The sequence below is a fragment of the Myodes glareolus genome, chromosome 10 (assembly GCF_982192425.1).
Source record: "Myodes glareolus chromosome 10, mMyoGla1.1, whole genome shotgun sequence".
NCBI classification, from domain to species: Eukaryota; Metazoa; Chordata; class Mammalia; order Rodentia; family Cricetidae; genus Myodes; species Myodes glareolus.
The window spans coordinates 71604035-71622888 of NC_142035.1; the positions used below are offsets into that span (position 1 = coordinate 71604035).

General features: G+C 39.8%; 1 long non-coding RNA gene across 3 annotated transcripts in view; it reads left to right on the forward strand.

Annotated features, from left to right (window-relative positions):
- The first annotated feature begins 120 nt into the window (after positions 1 to 120).
- LOC125406538 (uncharacterized) overlaps positions 121 to 18854 on the forward strand; it is a 73386-nt gene continuing 54652 nt past the window's right edge. For all 3 annotated transcript variants that reach the window (XR_015004160.2, XR_007233943.3, XR_015004162.2), the window contains exons 1-3: positions 121 to 304; positions 3831 to 3923; positions 14631 to 14778. This is a non-coding gene — a long non-coding RNA (uncharacterized LOC125406538). The remainder of the gene's footprint in view (positions 305 to 3830; positions 3924 to 14630; positions 14779 to 18854) is intronic.

The following is an 18854-nucleotide window of genomic DNA, read 5'->3' on the forward strand; positions in this document are numbered from 1 at the left end:
GTGCGCGTGACTGCTTACTTGTTCGTGTACTAGTGCACTGGGGTGTATGCCCAGCATGCCTGCGAAGGTTAGAAGACAACCTTGGAGAACAGTTCTTGCATTCCACTTTGCTAGATACGCATGCTCTTATTGCTTTGCCAGGCGATTCTCTCTTCTCTAACTCCTCTCTCTCTGTAGGAGCGCTGGAGCCACGCCATGCCTGACTTTACACAGGATTCTGTGAAGGCGAACTCAGGTTCTCACACTTTCGTAGCAAGTCTTTTCATCCACTGATCTATCTTCTCAGTTTCATTATGATACTTAGGTACGTGTTTTCCCTTCTTAAATATATTACGTTCTTGATGGGGGGAAAAACCTGGCACCAGGTAAACTAGTGTGGCAGGTTTTTCTGTCTATTTGCTGCTTTTATTGGTTAATGAATAAAGAACTGCTTTGAGCCAATGGCAGGGAAACACAGAACTAGGAGCGGAAAGCTAGGCTGTATGCTGGGAGAAAGAAGAGCAGAGTCAGAGAGAAACCAAGGAGCCACTGGAGATAGACACTTGGAACTTTACCCCATAAGCCACAGCCATGTGGCAATATACAGATGAATAGAAATGGGTTAAATTAATATAAGAGTTAGCCAATAAGAAGCTAGAGCTAATGGATCAAGTAGTGATTTAATTAATACAGTTTCTGTATGATTATTTTGGGTCTAAGCTATCTGGGCAGCTGGGAACCAACAAGCAGCCCCCTTCAACAGGAAACCACCATGAATCCACAAAAATTAGACTCCTAGCTAAGATTCCTAGCAGTAGTGGAGAAGGTGCCTTGGCTGGCCATCTACTGTAACTAGATTGGTTACCCTATGTTCTCAGAAATATCCTATTCAGTAACAAATGGAAGCAGAGGCAGAAATCCACAGTCAAGTACTAGACTGAGAGGGATTGTGTGAGCCAAGGGGGTCATGATGGGAAACCCACAGAGACAGTTGGCCTGAGCTCATGGTCTCGACCAACAGTTAGCGAGCCTGCATGGGACCGACCTAGACCCTCTGCATGCATGTGACAGTTGTGTGGCTTGGTCTCTGTAAGGCTCCTAGCAGTGAGACCAGAACCTGTCTATAACACTTATCTGACATTTGGGAACTTCTTCCCCATGTTGGATTACCATGCCCAGCCATGATGCAATGGAAGGAGCTTGGACCTGCCTCAACTTGATGTGCCATGCTTTGTGCAAGCCCATGAGAGGCCTGCCCCTTTCTGAATGGAGGAGGAGTGAGTGGGGGGAGGGTGGGCGAGAAGTGGGGAGTGGCACAGGAGGAGAGGAACGAGGGGAAACTGCAGTTGCTGTGTAAAATAAATTTAAAAAATGTTACTTATATAAAAATAATTTTAAAAATTTGAAAATTATGCTCTATCATGTACATGGATTTACCATAATCTTGACAAAAAGTTGGTATTTCATGTTTGTAAGGGCAGCTAAGTTTGAGAGGCAAAATTAAAATGTATTTAATATAATTTGTTTTGTGACTAATGAGGCGATTTATTTTTAAGGCAACAATTATCATTTACATATTTTCTTGTGTGACTTTTGAGTTATTGGCCGGCATTTTAAGATTTTAATTTTGTTTATTTGTTAGTGTCTGTAGGTGGGTATGTGCATGAGTTCTGGTGCCAACAGAGTCCAGAAGTGAGCATTAGGTCCCTTTGGACTGAAGTTACAAGCAGTTGTTAGTTAACCAGCATGGGTGCTAGGAACAAAACTCAGCCTCTTTTAAGAGACATATATCCTCTGAACCGCTGAAACCTTTCTGCAACCCTCACAGTCTCTATTCTAATTGGATAACTCTTGTTTTTATTCACCTTGTGACCTCTTTTAATATTAATGGTATCTCTTACATTGTAAAATTAGCTAGTTGATCCTTTGCACTAACACAGTATTTACCTCCTAACCAACTGGGGGCACGGGGGCATTTCTTCAGTGTGCCGTGTCTTATATGATAGAGGAATTATCTATGTCTTTATTGGCAAGCCACAATTAAAAGATGGAGTTGTAAAAGGAAATGCTAAATTAGTTTACTTGTATTGGTAGTTAATGTGGTAGTGAATATGCATGCCAAATGCGGAACTGTCTGCAATTAAAAGAGGCAATGCTCTCTTGCATTATTTTCATTCTAAAATCTCAGTGGCCCTAACTTATCTAGTCTCCATACATTCCCACTGCCTTAACCAGGAACCGTTACCTTATTTATCTTCTCCTAAGGATTAGGACTACAAACCCACATTAAGAGCTTTTCTTAGACTCAGTTGCTATCCAAATATAATGAACCAGTGCCATTAAATCAAATTTCGAGTACCAACAGGCATTCTGAGGAATAAATTAGCCTTTATTCTTTCTAACAAGTTGTCTGTTCTGACCATTTTTGTGATCTCATTTCTGACCTCGATTAAGACAATTCAGACTTTATGGTTTTTTAAAAGCATTTCTACTGATGCATCATTATCATCTCTGGGTAATTTGAAAGGCTGATGAAACACAAATGTCATTCTGGGTAACATGCTCTGAGCTGGGCTAATTCCCTAATTTACAGAATTGGACTGCTGTTGACTGGGTATCTCTGCATCAAAGACTCTGATTGGACAGACCTTATGTTTAGACTATTTATTATATTATTTCTAATCAATTTCCCTTTTTATTGTCACAATAATTCCAAATCTTGGCTGGTTGCCTCTCCACCATGAGCCAACGTATTTCATAATAAAACATGCTAAATGATGAAGCCTAAATGATTCGGCAGCCCTGGGAAAGCAAAGTAACTGCAGGTTTCTCCTTGCTACACTGCCTATCTGCCCTCTACTCCAGGAAGACCTCTGAGCCTCATTAGACACTTCCTTCATCTTTGGCACTGCCTTAGAAATTAGGATGGAAGAGTTACAAGCCCACTTCCACAGACCAGGAACTTCTGACACTTAGAAGACTGGAAGATGAAGAAGTTTCTGTAGCTCATTTAACAGTACTTCTCATCCTGTGGGAAATGACCCTTGGGGGCTCCATATCAGATTTCCTCCATATCAAATATTTACATTATGGTTCATAACAGTAGCAAAATTACAGTAAAGAAGGCACAAGAGACTTTATGTTTGCGAGTCACCACAACATGAGAGACTGAATTAAAGGGTTGTAACATTAGGAACGTTGAAAATCACTGACATAGAGGATCTCGGTGTCCAAGGAGTAAATAAATTATGTATGTATGTATATGTATGTATGTATGTGTGTATGTATATATATGTATATATGTGTGTATGTGTATGTATGTAGGTATGCATGGTCAGAGGAAAAGTTACACACTTTGCTCTCTCCTACATTTATGTGCATTCTAGGAATCAAATTTAGGCCTCTAGAATTGTGTTGTAAGCACCTTAACCCATTAAGTCATCTCTTAATCCCCCTTTTTTTAAAAAAAAAATACAGAGCATAAATGAAGATGTAAATAAAAATTCCACATTTATAGACCAAGATAATTAGGTGTATCCCTCAGTTTTAAAATAGTTTTACTGTTAGGAATTACCTGTCCTTTTACCTAGAAACTTTAGAACTGAAAGTCTTATCCTAGGGAATTATCTGGGGATGTGTACTGAGATTGATATAAGTGTGATCTTCAAGTCCTGCTTAAAAATGACCAGCAAAGGACAACTGTCAAAACTGTCAACAAAAAGAGCACACAATTAATTAGATGTTGATTATTGCTGATATCTGGAACGATGAAAGAATATGAGTTATGCTTATAATTGGTAAAACAAGATTCACAAGTAAGGGATGATTCAATTTACTGTTTTCATTTACAGCACACTACACATGCTGAAAGTGAATGAAAGATGAAATGTAAGACCAAAATGCCTGGAGGAAAACATCATGAAAAACTTCTTGGCAAGGTCTTGGTAAGGATTTTTTGGATGTGATAACAAGCACAGAGAAGTCAAAAATAGATAAGTAGGAACTATATCAAACTAAACATCTTCCACTGAGCAAAGAACATAATCACCAGAGTAGAGCTAGGAATGAAAGAGAATATTAGTACACCATAACCAAGGTTATGAGGCTGATATCCAAAACAGAAAAGGAAGCCCTAGAAAAATTCATTAGCAAACCATCTAAACAAACAATAAACTCCCAAAGAGCCCAATTTAAATATGAGTAAAGGAACAGAATAGACATTTCCTCAAGAGAACACTATTAATGAAAAACAAATAGGATTCTCAGCCAACTGGTAAGTGAAAAGTACCCCTAACATTATTAATTATCTGGGAAATGTAAATCAAGCCACAATGAAATATCATCTCATGCCTGTTATCAAAACAAAAGCCAAGCTTCAGAGGTTCATGTGGAAGTAGAAAAGGGGGAAATCCTTGTGTAATTTGGGGGGAATGTAATTAGTAGACTGGTAGTGCCTCAGAAAGTTAAAACTCAAACCATTGTAAAAGTCAACAATTTCACTTCTGTATTTCTGCTAAAGAAATTGAAATCAGAATTTCTAAGAGATAACTAGAGGCCCATTTTTGTTACATTTCATTATAAAAATTATTCAGCATACAAAAGGATAAAATTCAGCGCACAAAATTCAACGCAATAGCTATGTGAATAATGACGTGTATGTAGTGTGTGCACATATACAGAATTTAAGTATACAAAGAAGAAATACTGCTATCGGTGAAATCAACTTAAAAGTGGACTCAGGGGACATTATGTTAAGGGAAACAAAATAGATGTTGAAAGACAAATATCACAAGAGCCACTTACAGTAGCAAATATAAAATAGTCAAATTCTTAGATGCAGGGAGGAGAATGGTGGTTTTCAGTGATGTGAAGAAACCAAGACCTCTTAGTCAAAGAGCAGAAAGTTGTGCTCATGAAAGATAAAACAGGTGTTTCCTCTACTGGTGGTGCTGTTTAGGAAAGATGTCAACTCTTAAGAAGTGAGAATTCATTGAAGGAAATGGGCCACTGGCAGCATGTCTTTGGAGGTCATGTCAGTCTCAAGCCCCTTCCTTGCTCTCTGCTTCCTGTCTCCCTTCACTGGACTAGGCTTATCAGCACACAGTCTCACCACCATGATATTCTTACCCCTCAACAAGTTCTCAGTCTATGAAGTCTATGGCTATGTGCTGAGCCTTCTGAAATCATGAACAAAAATAAATCATTCACGTTGATGTCAGGTATTTGGTCACAATGATGAGAAAATGACCACAAAAATATTGACATTATATTAAGTGTTCTTGTAAAGATTAGTAGCAAATGAAAAGATAATGAAAACTTTGAAATGTAAGCTACCTTTGTTATGGTGTTTTATCATAGCTATAGAAAGTGACTGATACAAGAATGATGTTCACATCACAGTCATTTCGATCTCCAAACTCAACAAGTTATAGATACCACATTCATGTAATTTTTTCATAAGCCAATTATATCTCAAAGTGTTTTAAAAAATATCTATAATAACATGAGTAAACAAGCTCAAAAATATGAGATGATTAACTTATATACACATATAAAAATAGAAATATAGACATACTAGTATGCTAACTAGTTGTAGGTATATGATGGAGCTATGAACATTTACTTGTTTCTATTTTATGTAGCTAAACATTCTACTAGAAATTATAATTGTTACAGCTAGAAAATTATATTAAATGTAACTTTGAAATATCTGTGTGGCCCAATTCTGAACTGAACCAATTGTACATCTCTCACAAGTAAAGCAGCATGGCATATGTTGTTGTGGAAAGGGTGGCATGAGTTATTTGTGTCTCACTTATCTGTAGGAAGCTGGCCAGCCTGTTTGGGGTGGGGCAGTTCTCTACTTGTGGTAGCTAATTAGTGATGATAGCTGCAATCTGCAATGTCGCTGCTTTGCTGAAGTGGGAATCGTCCCTTTTCTTTGTCAACTGCTGACTTCTTTTAGAAACAATACACCTCAAGGTTATGTTTTTAAATAATCAGGCTTGTTTGTGAATTTAAGATCTCATTTATCAAGCAGGTAACCATACCAATATATTAAGGGAATAAAAGGGAAGGAAAGAAAGAAAGAGAAGAAAGGAGCCAGGAACTTGAAGAAGGGAAGGGATAGACACAATTTGGTTGAGTCCTCAGATTGCAAAGTGCCTACAAAATAATGACTTTTTAAAGCTCTCTAGTCCAACTTTGTCATGCAGGTAGGAACACGGAAAGTCTATCGAAAAGACAACATACATGGAGTTAAAGACAAGGCATAGATCCCAGTAGGCAATTATCGGTCAATGTTCTACTGCTGTGAAGAGACACCATGACTATGGCAACTCTTACTTTTTTAACAAAGCATTTAATTGGTGCTTGTTTACAGTTTCAGATATTTAGTTTGCTTTCATTATGGCCAGGAGCATGACAGCACATTGGCAGAATGGTGCAGGCGAAGAAGCTAAGAGTTCTACACCCAATCCACAGGCAGTAGGAAGACAGAGCCATTGAGCGTGGGTTGGGCTTCTGGAACCTCAAAGCCCATCTCTGGTGACACTCTTCCTCCAAGAAGGCCACACCTAACCCATCAACACCACACCTCTTAATCTTTCTAAATACTGTCACTCCCTGATGACTAAGAATTCAAATATGTGAGCCTCTGGGGGCCTTTCTTATCCAAACCACCACAGCAATGAAGCAAATTAAGAAGGGGCTACCAGGAAAACACTATTTAACCTGATTTGATTTTGCACTCTTTATTTTCTGTTCTGGTGTATTTCAAGGATTTCTACTAAGGCAACAATAGATTTCCTGGAAGCGGAGACTTTAAATTAGTTGGGCAAAAATGGAAGAAATCAATATAGAAGAAATGTAACTTCAAAGAAAATTGAAACTAAAAATTCCCTGTGTCATAAACCTAAGACTATAATATCAAGAAGAAATGCACTCCAGTGTTGTGTTTACCTCAGAGTTTCTAGGCAACCTATGAGCTTTCGGTCAGCTCTAACCTACATGGCAGGGTGCAATGGAAAGAACATAGAACTTGGTGTTCACTGGACCTGTTTGATAAGTGCTGCGTGACTTTTCCTGTGATGTCCATTTCTATTCACTACTGAGGAAGAGGACAACAGACCAAAGAAATGATGAAATTCACACCCAGCTTGATGAGCCAATGAGTTCACTGGGCTCCGCCCAGGAAGGAGAGTTTTCAGATGCACCACCAAAACCCCCCATGCCAACGTGAGAACTACTCAGAAGGGCTGAATTATTGGAGTTCTCTGAGCAAATAGCACTAGCACCTTGGCTATTGAGGACCTTCTCCAAATAATTATTTACAGCGTATATAGGCTCAAGGGCTGCTTGAGCCTTCCCTATGCCAATTGGCCCGATCTTAGGAATACCTCATGCAGATGAGCCCTGCTGCTTGAGTTAAGAGGAAACAGCCACAAAACAAATCCTACTTGTCTACTTGGCTTAAGTAGATTTATCACTGGATTCCAGCTCCTTTCCTGCTTTAAACTGGGAATAAGTATTAAACACTTATTCAAATTAAAGAAAATGTATATGCATATATGTGCTGCCACATTGACGGTATTACGTGAATATACCCTTTCTTCACTTACCTTCACCAATCACTCGTGTTCCCATATACGGCCCACCATGCCCCCACAAAAGAGTGCCTTTACTTACTCTTTTTATCCTATTTTTCAAACATTTTCATCTCTAAAGTTCCAAAGCCTGTTCAAGATCTCAAGGTTTCATATCTACATGCACTCTAATATTTTAAATTCTAAAATGTGCCCCAAAGTACATCATTAGTACTCCCATGACTGTCCCTGAATAAGAAGTAAAGGCTAAGGTTCATCCATTCTCAATACAGTGACCATCACTAGTGAAGTTTAAAATCAAGAGGAAAGAAGGTGGTGGAGGCAGGGGGTGGGTATATACATGTGCTCATAGTCAGTCTCACTGATTTGTTCAGGCTAGAGCCTGTAAGGCTGTTGAATGTATATGTGCATATATAACATTCAATTAGCAGCTAGCCTGTATCATACACTATTATATCTCCTGTATATGAAGTGTTAGCTCACAAGAACTAATGCTGATCACTATACCAAAATATGGGTAATGGTCTGAGTATATAGGCACCTTGACCTCTAAACAAGATCCAGTTGCTTTGACTTAAGCTATACTTGCTCTCTTTTCCTACCTCACCAGAGTCTAGCCATAATCAGTGGGGTTGTGTTCTTTGTTCTTTGAAGCTTACCTTTGTCTTTGCCATTTGAACCTTAAAGTTTTAGACTCACAGTTGTGAGTCAGACCCAGATGTTGTATCAAAAACAAACATCCTCCTTTCTAACAAAGGCGGCATTAATGTTCATCACTATTTTAGTTATCTTTTCAACAATGCGGTGGGGGTAGGAGGACAGAGGACAGTGTTGTGGTCTAGGTTCTTTCTTCACTGTTTCTGAGCGCCAGGGTTGAAATTGGGTTACCAGGCTTGTGCCTCCAGTGTCTTCACATACTGAGCCATTTCTCTGGCCCCAGGGTATTTTAATTGTTTTATTATTGCCAAAGAGTTTTCTGGTTCTAGAGGCCCATCTCAGCTCCTTCCCTTGTCAAGCTGGAAAATAGTCCCTTTGTGTTAGTATTCTCATCCATCAAATAAAAAGGGGCAGTCATGGGCTACTCTGATGAATTAGCACTTCATACACAGGGCACACAAGAGTGTCTAGTACGTAACTGCTCAAAGAATGTTATGTGTGCTCATGCATTTAACAGGCTTAGAGCTTCTAGCTTACCTAAATAATTCAGCATGACTCACTGGATTCTCTCTCTCTCTCTCTCTCTCTCTCTCTCACACACACACACACACACACACACACACACACAGAGCTTTACAGATTTATCATAGGGAACAAATAACAGCAGAAGCACTTCACTTGATATGAATTATAAAAATATTTGGCATATCAAAGCCTACAAATTGCTGAGCCAGGATGAATGTTTTTTCCATGGCCTATCAGCTAGAATGGTTTTGACACTTGGCAGTGTATAAGGGGCAATAACATCAAAACAGAATGAAATTTTGAGTCAGAACCAGTTGAAATTAAATCACACCTTCAGTATAAAGTGGTGTGACTGTGGCAAGGTTCACCTTCCTAAATCTTAGTCCTTGGGTCTGTCTGCTAGGGCTACTGACAGCAAAGTAGTTGTATAGGCTTAGTACAGTGAATTGATGTATGCAATATGCTTCTGTGCTCTGAGCAAGCTAGGGAATGCCTACAAAAGGAAACAGTAATGATCTATTAATATTCTTAAATCAATTCTTTTTTTCAAATTTATTTATTTATTTGTTTATAAAAATTTCCACTTCCTCCCCTCCTCCCCATACCCTCCCATTCCCCCTACTCCCTCTCCTCCTCCCCCCCACTCCCTCTCATCCTCCCTCTCCAGTCCTAAGAGGAGTCAGGGCTTCCTGCCCTGTGGGAAGTTCAAGTTCCTCCCCCCTCCCTCCAGGTCTAGGAAGGTGAGCATCCAAACAGACTAGGATCCAAAAAAACCAGTACATGCAGACAAAACAAGACCCAGTGCCATTGTCAATGGCTTCTCAGTCAGCCCCCATGTCAGCCACATTCAGAGATTCAGGTTTGATCACATACTCATTCAGTCCTAGTCCAGCTGGCCTTGGTGAGCTCTCATTCGATCAGTCCCCTTGTATCAGAGGGTGAACGCACCCCCTCGCGGTCCTGATTTCCTTTTTCATGTTCTCCTTCCTTCTACTTCTCATTTGGACCTTGGGGGCTCAGTCCAGTGCTCACATGTGGGTCTCCGTCTCTATCTCCATCTATCGTCAGATGAATGTTCCCTCTGGTCCTGCCTTTCTTGCTCACGTTCTCCCTCCTTCTGCTTTTCATTTGGACCTAGGGAGTTAAGTCCAGTGTTCCAATATGTGTATCTGTCTCTACCTCCTTCCATCTATTGCCAGATGAAGGTTCTATCGTGATACGCAAAATAATCATCAGTATGGTTAGGGGCCAAGGCCAATTCAGGCACCCTCTTCTCTGCTGCCCAGGGAACAATCTGGGGACCTCTCCTTATGCCTGGGAACCCCTCTAAAATCAAGTCTCTTGCAAACCCTAAAATGGCTCCCTTAGTTGAGATATTTCCTTCCCTGCTCCCATATCCATCCTTCCTCCTTCCCCCCCATCCCATTCCCCCAAGCCATCCCAAATCCTCCCCCTCTCCCTTCTCTCTAACCATCTCCCCTTACTTCCACCCCCTGTGCACCCAAATTTGCCTGGCAATCTTGTCTACTTCCAATATCCAGGAGGATAACCATATGATTTTCTTCAGGTTCACCTTCTTATTTAGCTTCTCTAGGATCACGAATTATAGGCTCAAAGACCTTTAATTATGGCTAGAATCCACTTATGAGTGAGTACATACCATATTCCTCTTTTTTGGTCTGGGTTACCTCACTCAGTAAAACGATTTCTATTTCCATCCATTTGCAAGCAAAATTCAAGATGTCATTGTTTTTAACTGCTGAGTAAAATTCTAGTGTGTATATTCCACACCTTCTTTAACCATTCTTCTACTGAGGGGCACCTAGGTTGTTTCCAGGTTCTGGCTATTACAAATAGTGCTGCTATGAACATAGTTGAACAAATGCTTTTGTAGTATGATAGGGCATCTCTTGGGTATATTCCCAAAAGTGGAATTGCTGGATCCTGAGGGAGGTTGACTCCCAGTTTCCTGAGAACTGCCACACTGATTTCCACAGTGGTTGCACAAGTTTGCATTCCCACCAACAATGGATGAGTGTTCCCCTCACTCCACATCCCCTCCAGCATAGGCTATCATTGGTGTTTTTGAGTTTGGTTATTCTGACAGGTGTAAGATGGTACCTCAAAGTTGTTTTGATTTGCATTTCCCTGATCGCTAAGGAGGTAGAGCATGACCTTAAGTGCCTTTTGGCCATTCTAAGTTCATCTGTTGTGAATTCTCTGTTCAGTTCAGTACCCATTTTTTAATTGGGTTAATTAGAGTTTTAGTGTCTAGTTTCTTGAGTTCTTTGTATATTTTGGAGATCAGACCTTTGTCTGATGAGGGGTTGGTGAAGATCTTCTCCCAGTCTGAAGGTAGCCTTTTTGTCTTACTGACAGTGTCCTTTGCTTTACAGAAGCTTCTCAGTTTCAGGAGGTCCCATTTATTCATTGATTCTTTTATTGTCTGTGGTACTGGGGTTCAACCCTCCAAGTTTCCTACCTGCCTTGTCATAGAGGCTCAGGGGAAAGCAGAATTCAGGCACATTTGCTTCCACAGTACTGAACCCCTGAGTACCCTCATCCAATCCCCTTCTGTCAACAGGCATAAATATTCTGTAATCACTTTGGAGAGTGCTGGTAGCATGGCCAACTGTTCCCAGGGATGACTCAGATGCTGCTCGAAAACATAACCAGCCTGTGCGTGAAGGGGCTGTAAAGCTCTCGAGTCTGAGTCACCAAGGTGCCACAGCCTCCAAGACCTGATGTTCCCAAGTGACTTTACAACTTCATACTCAGATGTCTGTGTCTCATCTAAGGGACTCCTGAGGAGCCCTAAGTCACCACTCCCCTTCGAGTGTACTTCTGAGGGTCTCGCTGCCTGTTACCAGCAGCAGTTCAAGTCTCCTCTTCAACAAAGGCTTCCCAGATGACCCTGATTAGTGCCGAGGACTCTCTCCACTGTGTCCCCCTCCCTTTGCCTACATACTGCTGCAAGGTCATCCATTTTGCACTTGTGAAACTAAATAGCACTGGATAAGACTGCTGGGCGAATGGGGAAACGATGACTTGAAGCTCTTCTGACTTGGTGTGGACAGAACTGTTTTCATTTTTAAATCTGTTAAGAGAATTATTGGTACATTGTGTATTCCATTTCCTCTCAAGCATGATAAACCCAATGTGTGTTCAAAACACAGTAAAGGGACATGAACATATCAAACATATCCATCTTTTTAGTATGTAAATATAGACACTGCTCATAGGGACTTTCAACCACATTAATTGAATGTGTCATAAAATCCAATATCTTATGCAAAATTTAGCTTTTTGTTAAGATCATATTGTTGAATTCTTATTAAATACTATAAAAAGTTATAAGAAATATTTAAAATCATTTATATTGATTTTCTACAGTAAAGGTTAATTGACCCCACTACATTTTCCAAACAGTGGTGTAAAAGGTTTGCAAAGTCTCTTGACTTCTTGTGTATCTGAACAAACATATTAGAATCTGGAGTTTGCTCCAAGTAACTGAGCTGAGCTCACTCATTTTCTCTAGCAAAAATTCCCACTCTTACCCAGGCACGTGCCTTTAACCTCAGCACTTGGGAGGCAGAGGCAGAAGTAGGCGGATCTCTGTGAGTCTGAGGCCAGTCTGGTCTACAGAGGAAGCTCAAGGACAGCCAGGGCTGTTGCAAAGAAAAACCCTGTCTTGAAAAGCAAAGCAAAACAAACAAAAAATATTGGCACTCTTCACTGCACTGCCTTTGTCTTACTAACAGTAGCTCGAAGGCCACAGATAGCTCACTGGTGGAAGACTTGCTGGCTGGCACAGGGTCTAGGGTTTGATCCCCAGTACTGTAAAAACAAACAGAAAATAAGATCTGCCCAATAATGCCAAATTACTGTGAAAAGTAATTACTGTGTCAAATACTGTGAAAAGAAGAAAAAGCAACACAAACCTAATCTGTTCATTTCAACCCACAAGCAGGCACAGTTCCTACTGGAATTTCTTACCGTATCTCTCTTTACCAACATACTCCATCTCTTTTCCCAGGCAGGGGCTTTCTCCTCCCCACGACAGCTCTTCATACCTGATCACAGCAGAAGTCTTCTGTTGGATGCTTGATGGCTAGCTCGCTTGATCTGATCTATTTTCAGTATAGCTTCACAGCATTTTCTTCCTTAAATAGCACTTTTATGTTTCTCCTATACTTAAAAACCTTTTTTTGGTTTGTAAGCCTATATCACCAAGGCTAAATTCTCCCTGATCCTGGGTAGATTCTTTATTTTCTACTCATTACTTCAGGGAGATAAAGTTCTGAAGGATTTTACCAATGCCTGATGGAGGTGATTTACTCTGCTCTATCATACCAGTGAATCTCGTACGCCAAACACTGTGTATAAATGAGCTGGAACCCCAGCATGAAGACCAAGGAAGTTAGGGAACAATGGTGATGTTGAGCAAGGCTTATAGTGGCTGAGGAGTGAGAAACCTCTAGAAAAGTTTGGAAGGACTCTAAGTCAAGGCTTCTGTGGGAAGTTCTGTCACATGGTTCCTTTCCCTGATTCTTCATAATTGTTTAGGTTCCATCTACTTGTTCAGTAGCAGCCAGCTCATAACCTAGATCAGGACAGGTGGGTATTTTAGTTGCCTCAGAAGCAATTATTCGATAGACAAAAACTTATTAATGAAAACCCAGGAAGAGAATAAGGAAAGAAAAATAATCAGTGAGTGATATATTATCTAGTAAAGTGCCATGTTTGTAATCACAGCTTAATCCAACAGAAACAGCACGATGAAAACAGGATGGAAAACATCCTTTTGAAGCTCCCTGTGTAGAGCCAGGGAATGGAGGCATCCACATCACTTGCCACTTTGCATTACAAGTATACATTTTCCCTTGCATTCAGGTAGAGCAGCTTGCAGTGTTTGGAGTCCTCAGAAAGGAGATGCTAATGCAGCTACTCCATATGTATTGGAGGCAAGAGAATAGGCACCAGAATGCTCTACAAGGGTCAACTGTGAGCTCTAAGGAGCAAACTTCCTCTTCCTCTTAACACAGGTGTGCATTTGAGGAAGCGAATTTCTTCAGTCTTAGCTTTTCAATTTTCAAACAAAGTGGATACGTATCTATTGACGTGTTCAGATTTTTTTAAACAGTGAAAACCTTTTCTTCCCCCAATGAAATCCTTGAAAAGAACTCGGAAAAGTGAAAGCAGAGTGGCCCACATTGAAGTGGAGGCATGGAGTCTCAGCTCAAAATATCATTTTGGAAACCTACTACTTACAGAAAGTAAAAAATAAAACGCCTTGCACTACTGCTTGCTATCCGAATAATCCTGGTACTACTGCATCCCTGCCCCCACAAATGTCCCATGCTGGTTAGTGATACTATGTGATGTTTAGAGTCAGCCCAGTTCTCTTCCAAGGAAGGAGAGATATCAATGGCTGATATTATAATATAATCTCATTCACACATTTCTGTAAGGAGTTGGTGATAGACAATCAAGTTGTACTGTTGCTTGACACGCTAGGGATGTGGAATCTGTGTTTACATGACAAATGTATAGCTCATTTTACCTAGAAGGCAGAGAATATTATCTGAGGTTTGGGGGATGGAGAGTTTGTGGAGAGAAATGTCCAATTTACCTTTAACTGTCACTCTTTACTTCATTAATGTGTTACTTTGCTAGATAAGTATTAGTATTCTGTAGTTTCATCATTATTGTTATGATAACTTTTCCCAAAGCTGCAGCAAGTTCATACTAGAGGCATTAATCAAGCCTAGGTTTTGATGTTGTTTGGTTTGGATTGATTGGGTTTGTTACCACTTACTATTATATCCTGTGTAACATGTCCATGTGTTACAATACAATTTACAGAACCTACTTCCTGGGATTATCAAGTCCACTGATTGTCAACACAGAGGCCAAAGAGGGTGACTAACGACATATGAGGAATTATAATGAATATGCAGTCTATTGAGTTATTGAACTTTTCATTTTGAAGTTCTGCCTGAAAAGAACTAAAGTAAGTGTGAAAAGTCATTATTATCATTACTGTTGTTGTAAACACTTTACTTCCGGATTATCTTTCATAGTAAGGAATTTTTTCATTTTTTTTGTTCACCCATTCAGTATGCCATGTACACACTCTATTCAAGCTATGTGCTATAAAGGATACTAAGGATAAAACGGTAGCAAAGATATGGTTGTGTTCCATATTATTTATAAAGATGAAAAATGATGCAAACATTCCACTCCTATAAATAGCAAATATGTATTTACAAACTGTAAAAACTTATATTTAATAATTTGATAATAGTAAAGAGAAGTTATTTCTTACCAATAATAAAGAAAGCCCTTGGATACTTGGATATTGCAGTTCATGTGCTGGATCCTAAAGCATGGTTTGGAAATTTGCCATTTTCACCACAAGATTTCGAAATATGTGAGCAGTGATGCATGAATACCACAGGAGAGCTTGTGGGGACCCCTGTTCAGGTACAGAAGGAGCAAGAATAACTGGGCGGCATGTGGTCTTCAGATTGTGTTTTATATGACCCTGACATAAATCCACACACCTATGAGCACCTGATTTGTGACAAAAATAAAAAGCCAAAAATATACAATGGAAAAAGAAGGCATCTTCAACAAAAGGGGCTGGCATAACTGGAGGGTGGTATGTAGAATGCAAATAGATCCATAGTGATCATCCTGCATAAAACTCAAGTCCAAGTGGATTAAAGACATCAACATAAATCCAGTTACACTGAAGCTGATAGAAGAGAAAGTGAGAAGTAGCTTTGAACACATTGGCACAGGAGACCACTTCCTGAATATAACACCGGTAGCACAGACACTGAGGTTGACAATTAATAAATGGGACCTCCTGAAACTGAAAAGCTTCTGTAAGCAAAGGACACTGTCTGTAAGACAAAATGGCAGCCTACAGAATGGGAAAAGATCTTCACCAACCATACATCTGACAGAGGACTGATATCCAAAATATATAAGGCCTCAAGAAACTAGACATCAAAATAGCAAACAATCCCATTAAAAATGGAGTACATATTTAAACAGAGAATTCTCAACAGAAGAATCTCGAATGGTAGAAATACACTTTAAGAAGTGATTAACATTCTTAGCTATCAGGGATATGCAAATCAAAATTACTATGAAATACCATCTTCCACCTGCCAGAATGGCTAAGATAAAAAACGCTAATGACAATCAATGTTGGAAAGGATATGGAGTAAGGGGAACACTCCTCCATTGCTGAAGGGACTGCAAACTTGTACAGTCACTTTGGAAATTAGGGTTGCAGTTTTGCAGAAAATTGGGAATGAATCTACTCAAGATCCAGCAATATCACTCTTGGGCATATACCCAAAGGTTGCTAAACCATACCACAGGTCATCTGCTCAACTAGGTTCATAGCAGCATTATTCATAATAGCCACAACCAGGAAACAACCTAGATGCCCCTCAACCAGAGAATAGATAAAGAAAATGTAGTTTATCTATCTTCACAGTGGAATATTACTCAGCGAAAAAAATAATGGCATCATGAAATTTGCAAGTAAATCAATGGAACCAGAAAAAAATCATCCTGAATGAGGTAACCCAGACCCAGAAAGACAAACATGGCATGTACTTACATACGAGTGGATATTAGATATATAGTAAAGATCAACCAGGCTATAATCATCAGCCCCAGAGAAGCTAGGTAACAGGGAGGACGCTAAGAGGGATGCATGGATCTCCCAGTGACGAGGAAATAGATAAGATGTTCTGGGTAAACTGGGTAAGGGGGGCGTATAAGGGAGAGGATAGGGGATGAGAACGTGCAGGATCGGAATGATCGAGTTGGGAGCAGGACAGAGGCAGAGAGCAATGATGAGAAAGTTATCTTAATAGAGTGGGCCATTAAGGGATTAGGATGAAAACCTGATGCCAGGAAAACTCCCAGGAACCCACAAAATGACTCCAGCTAAGACTCCTAGCAATAGAGTTCAAGTAACACAAATTTCTTTGACTTTCTTCTTAGTTTCACCAACAGATTTGCCTTGCCAATGGTCTTAACACCCTCAGCCCTCAGTTCTTTTTCTGTACTTACGACATCAAGAAATTTTACCTCTTTTCATTTAGAGCACAATTTTTCAGCTTCTTATTAGCTTGTCCAAACTTAAAGCATCACTCTTGTTTCACCCTGATGCCAAGATGAAGTAAAATTAGAGTAACCTGAACAGAAACACTGTGACAATGCAACAGCTAGACTAAGAGGTTAGAGGGCTCCGTGTGGTGGACACCCAGGCGGCACATACAGTGTGCATTAATTCATATGATGCGATGCCTTGCTCAGCCTTGATGTCCCATGATGGGTGTGGGAAGGGGGTTGATCATGCCTCAGCTTAATGTGCCAGGCTTTGTTGACACCTCATGAGAGGTCTTACCTTTTCTAAGGAGTGAATGGGACTAGGTTGGGGAAAGGTGTGGTGTGGTGATATTTCATTTATATTTTAATAAATAAAACTTGCTTAAGATAAGAAACTAAAACAACCACCCTGGTTAGGTGTACAGACCAGGCAGTGGTGACACATACCTTTAATCTCAGTAGCCACACTAGTTTGCCACAGAAACCAGGCATAAGGGATGCATGCCTTTAATTCCAGCACTAGAGATGAATATAAGACAGGAGGAGACAGATCTCAGGCAGTCTCATTCTAAAGATTCCTGGAGGCAGAATTACCATTTCAGACTGAGGTAGAGGTAAGAGTCAGTGGCTGGCTGTTGCTTTTCTGACCTACAGGTAGAACTCCAATATCTGTCTCTGGGTTTTTAATAGTCGTGCTGCAGTGAGAGAGAGGGAGAGGAGGAGGGGGGAAAATAACTGTGGGTGGTATGTAAAATGAATAAAAAACAAATTAAATGGAAAAAGACGAATAAAATAGTTCATGTCCTAGACTGGATGTAGAAAAAGAGTTTACTTTACAGTCTTATTCATAATATCATCCCATTTCTTTTGGTTTGATTTTGACCATTTTTATTTAATATTTTCAAACCAAATTTGGCCACAGATTTATAAAATTATAAATAAGGGGAGGTGTTTCTATCAGCAGATTCCCAAGGGCAAAACTTTTATATTTGCAGAGATTTTATTTTTATTTAACTTTGCCTTACCTCTCTCCCATTCCAGTATGTAAATTACTTCAACAGCAACATCTGATCTCTGGTAAACTTTCAATGACTGAAACTTCAAAACTTATGCTTTTTCCATATAACCATTCAATGTTAATGTTTACAGCAGTAAACATTACCGCTGTAAGGTTTGGTAATTCTCCTCTAGTTTGCTTTCTGTTAATGCGATAAACACCATGACCAAAAGCAACTTGGAGAGGAAATGGTTTATTTGGCTAACAGCCTACAGTCCACTGTCAAAAGAATTCAGGGCATGAACTCAAGGCAAGAATTTAGAGGTAGGAACTGAAGTAGAGACCATGGAGGAACACTTCTTGCTTTCTTGTTTGCTTACTTCTCTTGGATTGCCCCTTCTACCTTTCTTACACAGCCCAGGCCTAACTGACCAGAGGTGATATTGCCCAAAGTGGCCTGGGCCCACACACATCAATCATCACTCAAGAGCATGCCCCATAGACATGCTTGCAGTTCAATCTGATGGTGAAAATTTCTCAGGTGAAGTTTCCTCTTCTTAAGTATGTCTAGGACTATGTTCAGTTGTCGACAAAAGGAATGACAATTCTTTCTCGGGATTTTCCCATTTCCCAAGAGCAAATATATCAGTCCCTGTGATTACCCGTTTATTCCGCTTTTTCATACAAAGTTATTATCTTTCTGCAAAATAATTATTGAAAATCCAAAGAACAGGCTCCGCATGTTGCTGGCCATCTTAAACCTTAACGTTTAGATACAAGCAATAATGTTTCTATCCAAAGATCCTACTTTAATCACTGAGAATACTCTAGTGGAAAGACATTTAAAGGTTTGAGACCATTTTGGTTAATTTTCTATACCATTTATGCATATATCACATGCCTATTACTGTACAATCTTCAGATTATATATTATAATAGGCAATATAACAGGC